Source organism: Marmota monax, unplaced genomic scaffold, assembly GCF_021218885.2.
Source record: "Marmota monax isolate L192 unplaced genomic scaffold, Marmota_monax_Labrador192_F-V1.1 WCK01_AAM20220418_F8-fsc00024, whole genome shotgun sequence".
NCBI lineage: Eukaryota > Metazoa > Chordata > Mammalia > Rodentia > Sciuridae > Marmota > Marmota monax.
The window spans coordinates 5,324,848-5,335,273 of NW_026695224.1; positions in this window are offsets into that span (position 1 = coordinate 5,324,848).

Genomic DNA, 10,426 nt, shown 5'->3' on the forward strand with positions numbered 1-10,426 from the left:
TCCTTGTTAGAATATATTCAGGTGGATTAGGGAAATTAATTTTTTTTCCAATTGAATAGAGAAGACAGAAGTCGAATATCCACCAAGTAGAATACAGCTCAGCAATGCACAAGGAATGAACCACTGATGCTTGCCTCCATGTGGAGGAATCTCAAAACAGTCAGTGGCTTGGGAGGCTGAGGCATGAGGATCACAAGTCCACAGCCAACCTCAGTAACTTAGTGAGGCTTTGAGCAACTTAGGGAGACCCTGTCTCAAATATAAAGTAAATTAGAAAGCCTGGGAATGTGGCTCAGTGGTTAGGTGCCCCTGGGTTCAATCTAATCCCTGGTACCCAAAATAAAATAAAGTAAAATTTAAAACATTATGCTTAGTGGAAAAAGCCCAGAACCAAAGGAGTGCAGACACTATAATTTCACTCATGGAAAATTCTAGAAAATTTTATAAAATTCTGGAAAACAGGGACAGAAAGAAAATTAGTGGCTTTTTGTTTGCTTAGGGATAGAATAGGAGGGAGAATGAGGTTGTCAAGAGGCCCAAGGAAACTTTTCAAGGTTATAGAAATGCTTGTTAGCTTGATTGTAGTCATCGTTCTATGCTTCTGTACCTATTTTAAAGGTGACCAAATTGTATGCTTTGGGTATATACATTCAGTATACTTCATTATGTCAGTAAAATTAGTTTTCTCATCCAAAAACTATCAGAAATGGATATTGTATATAAATAATAGGGTTTTATTGTTGTTTTGGGTGCTAAGTCGCACAGTCTCAAACTTGACATCCTCCTGCCTCAGCCTCCTGAGTCCCTGGGATTAAGGGCCTGTGTCTCTGCGCCTCACCGTCTATAAAGAATCTGAATGGGAAAGGGAAATTGTCACTGTCCTATTGAAGCACTCCAACCCTATGAGTTCTCTGGGCCTTGGTCCCATTTGATCTGGAGACAAGAACTGGCCGGATGAAGGTGGCACTGGGCTGGCATTTGAGAGTCCTGGGTAGTAGTGACTGTCCCTGTTCTTCTGCCTGGAAACATAAAGACCTTAAAAGGTCAAGTCCTGGCTGGTCACAGAGTTAGATGCTCTGTCTGTGTGAGAGGGGAGGCCACAGCCTCTGGTGACAGCCGCGTCAGAGGTTCAGGGTTTGAGTCTGGCCCAACATGGTTGATCGATGGGATGATTCTTTTGGGATGCAATAGACCCGTGGTGGTGAAGGGTCATCTTTGGTAATAAGCCAATGGGGTTTGTCTCAATCAGTCATAGACTAAGAAATAATGATAATTTATAATTGTGTAAGTTTTAACCAAAACATCTTGGTAGAAAAAATTGAAATAGAAAACAGTCAGACAAACTCTTAAGCCCCCAAATTGCGGTATAGACAGACTCAGCAACCATGAAATTATTCTGGCAAACTACCAAAGTAGCATCTCCTTGCTTTTAGCCTGTTTCTGGAGTTATGGGGCTGCAGGCTGATCCCAGCTGACGGATCAAACCAGTCTGAGGACCAGAGCGGCCCTGGAGCAGCCTGGCACCTCATAGCCAGCGTGCACACGAGGTCCGCTCAGCGCCAGAGCCATCCATGACCAGTCCTCTCTGGTCTTAACCAGCTGCTGCCTTTAATCTGCCTGGAGGAGAGGGGAGGCCACAGCCTCTGTGACAGCCATGTCAGAGGTTCAGGGTCTGAGTCTGGCCCAACATGGTTAACTGACCGTATGATTGTTTTGGGATGCAATAGACTCATTGTGATGAAGGGTCATCTTTAGCACTCACATTAATAAGCACCAATAACTTGGTAGAGATGGTGTGCGTTGAGCATCTGGTACATGCCTGCTATGTGATAGGCACTCAAGAGAAGATGGCTTCTCTGCTGCTGGTGGTGGTTTTCTGAAGTCCTGCCACATCTCATTTAGTTTTCTCTGTAGGTCAGTGACTTGGACATCAATGATGCAGGCTTTGGCATGTTTATTTATTTATTTATTTTTATGGTGTTGGGGATACAACTTAGTGCTTCATGCATGCGAGGCAAGCACTCTACCACTGAGCCACATTCCCAGCTCCGGACTGTCTGTCTGTAGCTCCTGGACATAGCAACCTGCTGCCCACCTCCACACCTTTGCTTGGAGCACCAGTATTCAATACTTCCAGCCCCTGGTCGTTTGGCAATATCTGGAAATATTTTTGATTGTTAACACTGGTGGGTGCCACTGGCACCTAATAGGTAGAGACCAGGGAGGCTGCTGAACATGCACAGGATGCCCCCCCCGCCCACACCACTAAGACTAATGGCATCCCAGCTTTCATAGTGCCCAGACTGGAAAACCCTGGCTCAGATAGTTCCCTAAGCATTCTGTAGGGAACGCTTTCCTTCATGGTACCTCAGAATGTTCTACAGGTCTCCTCTGCTGACTTTGGAGTAAAAATTTTTCATTATGTGGTTTTCTTACATCTTGTTCCTCTTAGGGGTCTGAGTTCAAACCCAAGGTCAGTGAGGGCTTCCCTGCCCTCTCTTCCTACCCACCTGCCTTTCATAGGAAAGATGATGTCGGTGGGGGGTATCCAGATTCCCAGCCAATCTCTGTGGGGTGAAGGGAGAGAAGGGCCCAGGAGATGCGTGTCTGCTTCTGCCATCTGCTTCAGAATCGGACCTCAGTTCCTCAGTTGCTGCCACCTTGTTCTGATGGTGATCCGGGAGGGATGTGCTGCCAGGACCTGGGGAGAGAACCTTCAGACACGCCTTGGCTGCAGTGGTCAGACGGCCTTGTTTTTATTTTTGCAAACCCAGGAGAAGAGGGTGGGAGAGAAGTAGCACTTTAAGCAACTAATTTGGCAGAACAATGCCTTTTCCTCTCAAAAAAAAAGGAAGGACTGACACGAGGTGTGGCCTCCCTCAAGTCATTTAATTTGGAAAGGATTTCTACAAGCACCTTCCCGGGAGCCACTGCAGATTCTCCAGTGGCATCCCCTCGATGGCTGGGCACTTGGCCTCCTGGAAATGGTTTCTCTGCAGCCTGTGCCGGAGATGTTTATCAGAGAGGGGTGGACAGGTCTGCGCTGGGACAGACCCGATTCTGTGCCTTTTATTGCTAGTGATAGGTGCCATCGGTGTCTGGCCTGAGAAATGGCCGTGCTGCGGGCACCTCTGTCAAGGCATCTTATTGATCCGCCCGCTGCTTCCCTGGAACAAGACAAGAGTAGTAAAAATGTCGGGGCTGCTGGCTGGGCAGTGCGCTGCTGGGGACTGCAGCTGCTCCCTGGAGTGAGCATGGTGGTCCCTGTCGCCGCCGCCCCCTCCAGCACTGCAGATGTACACCCTTCTGCATCTCCCCACACGGCCTGGTCTGGACGCGCCACAGCTTTTGGGAGAGAGGGCCTCTTCTGAAGGTTTTTCCTCATCAAAGTCATGTGGCTGGAATTCATTTTCCCCCACCAACCTCTGTTCAATGGGATGGAAAGCAATTAATCTGGGGCAGAATGCCTGAGAATCCCATTCATAAATAATCTTTTTTTTTTTTTTTTTGCTGCCCCTACCCCCCCACCCCCCCCCCCCCGCAATGGAAGGGGAGATTTACAGGCTCCAAGCCTGTGGGCCGGAATCACAGAAAGGAGTGTGTGCCCGACCCTCTGACTTTGCACACAAGATTAAATGATCATGATCAATATATTGCCATAAGCACCAAGGGGACGTTTTTATGGCATGTACATAAGATTTTATAATGTAGAAGAGACAGGATCTGCCACTAGCCCCAACCCGGGCATAAAACCTATCTTACAAATAAAAACGCAAAGGTACTTTGGCAAAAGTTCTGTTCTGTGGCTGTTCAGGCTGCAGAGAAAGGTCCACAGAGAGTAGGGAAGGCTAAAATTAGAGTCTGAACATGTGAGGGGGTGGGTGAGAGGAGGGGGCACGCCTGGAGAAATATAGCTGGGTTATCTAGAGCTGGGTGGTTAGGGGTCTGGGCAAACCTGGGGGTGAATCATGAACCCCGTCACTCAAGTTCTCTAAGCATCGGTTTGTTTATACGAATCATAATGCTTGGCCTCAGAAGGTTTTTGTAAGGATTAAATCAACACACATGTGTAAAATGTTTAGCCCGTCTCTGGGGCATAACAATAGCTCAATAAATGTTAGGAAGGAGAGAGATGCTGTTGATGCTGATGATGGCCGTGATCACTTAGCATCTGGAATGTACCAAATCACCAAATGTGGCTACAGGCCTTACTGATCCGAGGCTCACCCCTGTCAGGCAAGGAAGGGACGGGTTCAACCACTGGTGAGCATACCTGGTGATAAAAGGCTCAGCCAAGCGGTTGCAGAACACCCCTGGGATAGATGTTTGTTCTCCAGAGTTGGCCTTGGACTTCTGCCCTGAGCCCTTGTTCGTTCCTTGCTGGGACATCCTCGTACTACCCATTGGCTGGGTGTCCTGAGGCTGTAAAGAGATTTTAACATGAGAACTAGCAAACCACAGTGAAGAAGGAGAATTCACTGCCAAGATCATCACGCAGCTTTCCCGTTTGTTTGCTCTGGGCTGTTGGGTGGTTCATACTCCGTATTATTGTGTCCACCAAGGGTTGCCAATTCGTGGTGAACATGGCAAGCACCAGACCCCAAGCAGCCAAGGTCTAAGCATAGAGGAAATGTTGCCAATTCTGTGTCGAGGATTCTGGGTATCATTTTTGGTCAATGAAAACCTCATGCTTATCTCAGGTCATCCTTCCAAGGGGGCCAGCACAATACATCACCTGGACCAAGCCCAAGTATGCGCCAGGCCTTCAGGGAGATGCTTCCTATTTAAACCACGTAACAGTCTGCATCCAAGGCCCTCTCATCTGCCAGCATTGCTGATTCATATCGCAGCAGGAGGAAGTTATTGGAAGCATGCTGTGGGCTTCCAGAGTTGTCAGGGCGGCAGAACATGAGGGTGGGAAGAGGAGTTTGGGCTCAGTGAGCTCCAAGAGCCAGGCGGACTGTGGTTTGCTCTTTGAAGATGGTCTTGGACCTCTGCCTTGGAGTCCTTGTTCTCTCATTGCCCTGACTTCCTTGTGGGTGTGTCCACCTCTGCTTCTATAGTCAACTTGACTTCTATTCATCTCAAGTAAGATTTGCTGAGCTTACATCAAGATCTGCTGGGCCAAGGCAGAAAAAGAGGTCTTATCCATTGTGTATCCCAAACGGGCTCTCTTTCACTGGGACTGCAAATATTGAGGCGTCACCAAAAGGAGGTTTGAAGATGGTGGACTAGCTAGTCCAAATTGATAAGTGACCACCACAGTGGCATGAATGCCCCTAAGGCACAGATTCATAAATGGATGCTCAAGAGAGTTGGGCGAATTGTCCTACTTCATACAGGCAACAGGGACAAGAGCTGGGATTTGCACTGAGAATTCTCTTATTCCAGAGCTTTAGCTCCCGATGGCTGAGCTGCTCTGTCTTTGTTAGGGTGAGCTCACACAGTAGCAGGATACGCTGCGGCAAGTGACCGGACTGCATTTATTAGCCCCCATACTTGGAGTTCATTAATCCAAGGCCTCAGGCGTGGCATCAGGACCCACACCCAGCCTCTTTTGAAGGGTGGGGCCCTTGAGGTTGAGGTGGCAGTTGCAGGTGTCGGGGCTCCCTGCTTTCCTGTTGATGTCCCACTGGGAAAAGGGAAAAGCCTGCTTCAAAGCTTATGAAAAAACACTTTCTCAGATCCTTCATGCAAATACCTCTTTGAGTCTCATTGATCAATACTCTTGGGATGCATGATCATGGCTCAAACACCTGCTGAATGTGTGTGGCCTCAGACCCAGGGCTGGAATTGGAGCCAAATCCCAAACTGCAAGGCCTTTAGAAGGAGACAGAGGGGTGAAATGGAGATTGGGAGTTGATCCTAATTCACTACATGGAAGGAAAATGCACCTAAATAACCATACGTATGTGTGAGTCTAACTCATCTTTCACTTAGAAGAAGAACTTGGGCGAGTCGATACACATACCGTACCGATACCTGTGATCAAGATCAGCTCTTTCTGTAACTAATAATGCTTTTATCATAGCAGTGGTGTAAATAGAATGAAGATGAATGAGATGCCATGGCTCTGCCCAGCCTCAGCTCTAACATCTTACCCATCTTTGGCCAAAGCATATCTATCGTAGACACCCTGCCCTGGAGCCTTGCTAACCAGCTCCCCCGACCCCTGGAGGTTCTCTTTATGTGGTCTTTAAACATAGCCGGTGACTTGGTTTCCTTCAAATATAATTATGGCACGACCCCTGATGGCTCTTACTTTGGGGTAGGCAGACAAGGAACCAAGGGCCTGGCATTGGCCGAGGGCAGAGACTTTCCAGAGCAGTGCTGCATCATTAGGAAGCCAAGGGTTGCAAGCAACAGAAACTCCAGTTGAAACACTTTATAAAAGAAGGGGACTAAAACACACTGGGGCATCTCAGGAAAGATGCAACAGGGCCTCAATAACCCCCCTCCCAATTGGACACTGCAATACCACAAGTCTTGTTCTACTCCTTCCTGAGCATTGTTTCCATCCTATCCCCCTAGACACTGGCTTCTTCTACTTCTAACTCCCTCATGGAAGAAAAATGGGGCTACCTAGAAGAGGTCGCCTTACTCAAGAATGCTGGATGTTCTATTTTAGTTCTTATTTCAAGGGTCCCTGAAAGGCCTATGATTAGTTCCATGCACTACAATATCAACCCATGAGATCCCTTTCTCTGCCTTGGCCCAGCCAGATGGAAGATTTTTTTTTTTTTTTTTTTTGGAGGGGTACTATGGATTGAAATCAGGGGCACTTAACCACTGAGCCACACCCCTAACCCTATTTTGTATTTTATTTAAATGCAGGGACTCATTGAATTGCTTAGGGCCTTGCTAATTTGCTGAGGCTGGCTTTGAGCTTGCGATCCTCCTGCCTCAGCCTCCTGAGCCACTGGGATTATAGGCATGCGCCACTGCACCCAGGTCAGATGGAAGATCTTGATGTAAGCTCAGAAAATCTTGATTGAGGGAAGACATGGAGATGAATGGAAGCCACTTTGACTGTCGAAGTAGAGGTGGGGACACACACAAGGAAGTCAGGTCAGCAAAAGAACAGGACTCAAGGGCAGAGGTCCATGACCAGCTGCAGAGGGCAAAGCAGTCCACCTAGCTCCTGTGGCTCACGGAGTCCCTACTCCTTTCCCCAGCCTCGGGATCCACCACCCTCTGACAACTCTGGAAGCCCACACCATGCTTCCCATGAACTTCCTCCAGCTGTGATAGTTGTCGGCTTGGGTTGCTTGCAGCCAGCAATGCTGGCAGATGAAAGGGCCTTGGTTGCAGGTTGTTGTGCAGCTTAACTGGGAAGCATTTCCCTGAAGGCCTGGCGCATGTTCAGGCTCAGTGCTGGTCATTTATTGTGATGTCCCCTGGGAGGGATGACTTGAGATAAACACGAGGTTTTCATTGACCAAAACAGTCCAGTTCTGGTCGACTGGAGAAGGTGTCACCCGTGTGGCACCTGCTGAACTACGTCATGATCAGTAGAAACACAATAGATGGGAAATGATGAAGTGGGGGATCAGCTCCACCTGGATGGGTTTGGAGGCTCTGTAGTGCTTCTGTCACTGGCTGGGCCCTGGCAACCCTAGGTGCTCCCTGGAACACCATCTATGTCACAGCGATTAAACTGGAATGTCCCAAGAAACCAGTACCCTGCTGGTATCCACCATGCCTTCCTGGGAGAATGGTCTTGTTCATTCTCACGAGAGCCCTGGGGGTCAGGATGGAGGGGTGGGAGGGCAGGGGCTACGTGCAGCTGCACAAGGAAGGGGGAAGCCTCTGAGGATGCAGCCAGCCTCCCAGACAGTGCTGCCAGCCACACACCACATGACCCTGGGCAAGTCCCCTCCCTTTGCTGGGCCCCAAGTTCTCATTATAAAGTGGGGGAATGGGATCCAGTCCCTCTTCTTTTGGATGTTGGTACTTTGTAGCACCAACACCTCATGTTCCCACTGTGCTCTACTGAGCACACCAAGACTGTAAGAAGAGAGCAGTTGGCCTAAGTCACCCACAAGTTGGGGGAGTTGCAGGGAAGTGACCCCATGGTGAGACCTGTGTTCACCCTCATGGGGGTCCCACCAGGGCCTTGCCCACAGTATGGGTTGGTAAAGACTGGAGTGAGGAAATGCCTGGGTGAATGAATAGAAGCTTCCACAGGCTGTTGTTTTTCTGTTAGCCTTTCTGAGAGAAGGAAGTGCTGTCCTGAATGGGATCAGACACCACTCTTAGAGCTGACGTCAGGACTGGCTAGGGAGAGAGAGGTTGGAATTTGCCCTCACTTTCCCATGGGGCTCTGGAATAAACAGCTCCCAGGAGAAGCAGGGCTAGACTGCAGAGGAGACCACGAACAGGCCCGTGCAGAACATCCTTGGAGCATGGGGTGCCTCAGTGGAGGGGGCTTGTGTCCTAAAGACTGAATGACACACCCAGAGGATGGTGGTACAGTGGCACAACCAGCCCGTGGAGGCATTGCCTCAGCAGCCAGCATGTTCTTGAGCACCACATCTGGCGGCAGGCAGCTTGGTGCGCCATCTTGGGCTCTATTAGTGCAACACAGTATTTTCAGGGGTGCAGTAAGAGAATAAGTAAAGGCCAATGTTTTAGTCAGCTTTTTCACTGCTGTAACTAAAAGACCTGACCAGCACAATTGTAGAGGAGGAAAAGTTTATTTAAGGGCTCATGATTTCAGAGGTCTCAGTCCATAGTGGCTGGCTCCATTTCTCGGGGCTCAAGATAAGGTTGGACATCATGGTGGAAGAGTATGGTGGAGGGAGGCAGTTCACATGAGAGAGAGACTCTGAGAGAGAGAGAGAGAGAGAGACTCTGACAGAGAGAGACTCTGCTGGCCAGATACAAATATATACCCCAAAGCAACACCTCCAATTCCCACATCCTCCAGCTACACCCCACCTGCCTCCAGTTCCCACCCAGTTAATCCCATCAGGGAGCACTTCATTGATTAGGTTAAGGCTACAACCCAATCATTTCTCCTCTAAACCTTCTTACTTTGTCTCACACATGAGCTTTTGGGGGACACCACATCTAAACCATCCCAGCCAAGATAAGCCATCAGTCAGAAGAATCTTATTTCCTATTCTAGCCAGAATTTCTTTAATTTATTGCTATTTTTATCTATCATTCCCCACGAGGAATAGTTTGGTATTGAAGTTAAGGCATCAAGGTTCAAGGAGTGGTTCAACTGCAGTCTGGCTTTTTGACTTTAGGTAAGTACAATAGGGGGTCACATTGCCTGTATTACAACCTGTATTACAGAGACTCTGCCTAACACCTCGGGTATTGACCCATTCATAAAGGAGGGGTGCAACCTTTTCAAGGAAGTTAAGGGAGTTTGGTCTACAAGTGCAAGTTAGAACATGCAATCATGAAATTATTGTATTTTGCATAATTGTCACACCCTGGTTTCTTCTGTCCCCAAAATGGCTTATAACCAATTATATAACCATCGCAAGGTATCCGTCTGTTCTTCACTCTGCTTAAAAGGTAAACAGAGCAGCAGTGCACCCCGTGGTTGCGAATGGATGCCCATTTGTCTTCCCACACACTGAGGGCCAAAGGCCTAGAATCCTCCGCGCATGCGCATTGTCAATGAATTGCCAAAAGCCCCAACTTGCGTGGTTTTGTTTGGAGTGCTGTGGTTAGGGAACTAAGGTAGACACGTGGCACTGAGGATGAGGTCAGACAATGAAACCAAAGACAGCAGCACAGAACCTTTGGACGCAGATTAAGATTTCCAAGTCCATAAATTACAACACTGTAGTAAATTTTCCCCAGTGTAATATTTCAACCCTAATGAACAAATCAATAACAACTAATGTGTTAACTTTTTCTTTTCCTAGACCAGAAAAATGTTCACTAAAATGTCAAGAGGAAATGATAAGGATATGTGTCGATTTGGATTGTTCAATTTTAAAGCATATTCATGAGTATTTCCTGCACCCTAGTCTTGCACCAAAGACAATGTAGTAATAAATTATTTTTAAATAATACCATCACACTTTTTTTAAAAGCTTTACATAATAGTTGCAACTCTACATTTTTGCAAAAAAAAAAAAAAAAAAAAAAATTGGGATAAAAATTTCCAACAATCAATGTGGCAAAATTTTTAGTCTACCTACATGTAGACTAAAAAGGAGCTCATGAGCCACAGGTATAAAGGAGGGCTTGTAGTGATTTGCATGATGATTTGCATATCATTTGCAAGTCATTTGGGGCAGCTCCATGATGCTCTCACAATTCCCCTGAAACCACCCTGGCCTCTTCACATTTATCTGCATAAGGCGGTGGGTCCTCTCCCCTTGGGCCTCCCCTTTCTGTCCCCTCCTTCGGGGAGGCCTATGTGGGAATCTTGGCCTGAAGAGATCCTGGAAGGCCACGC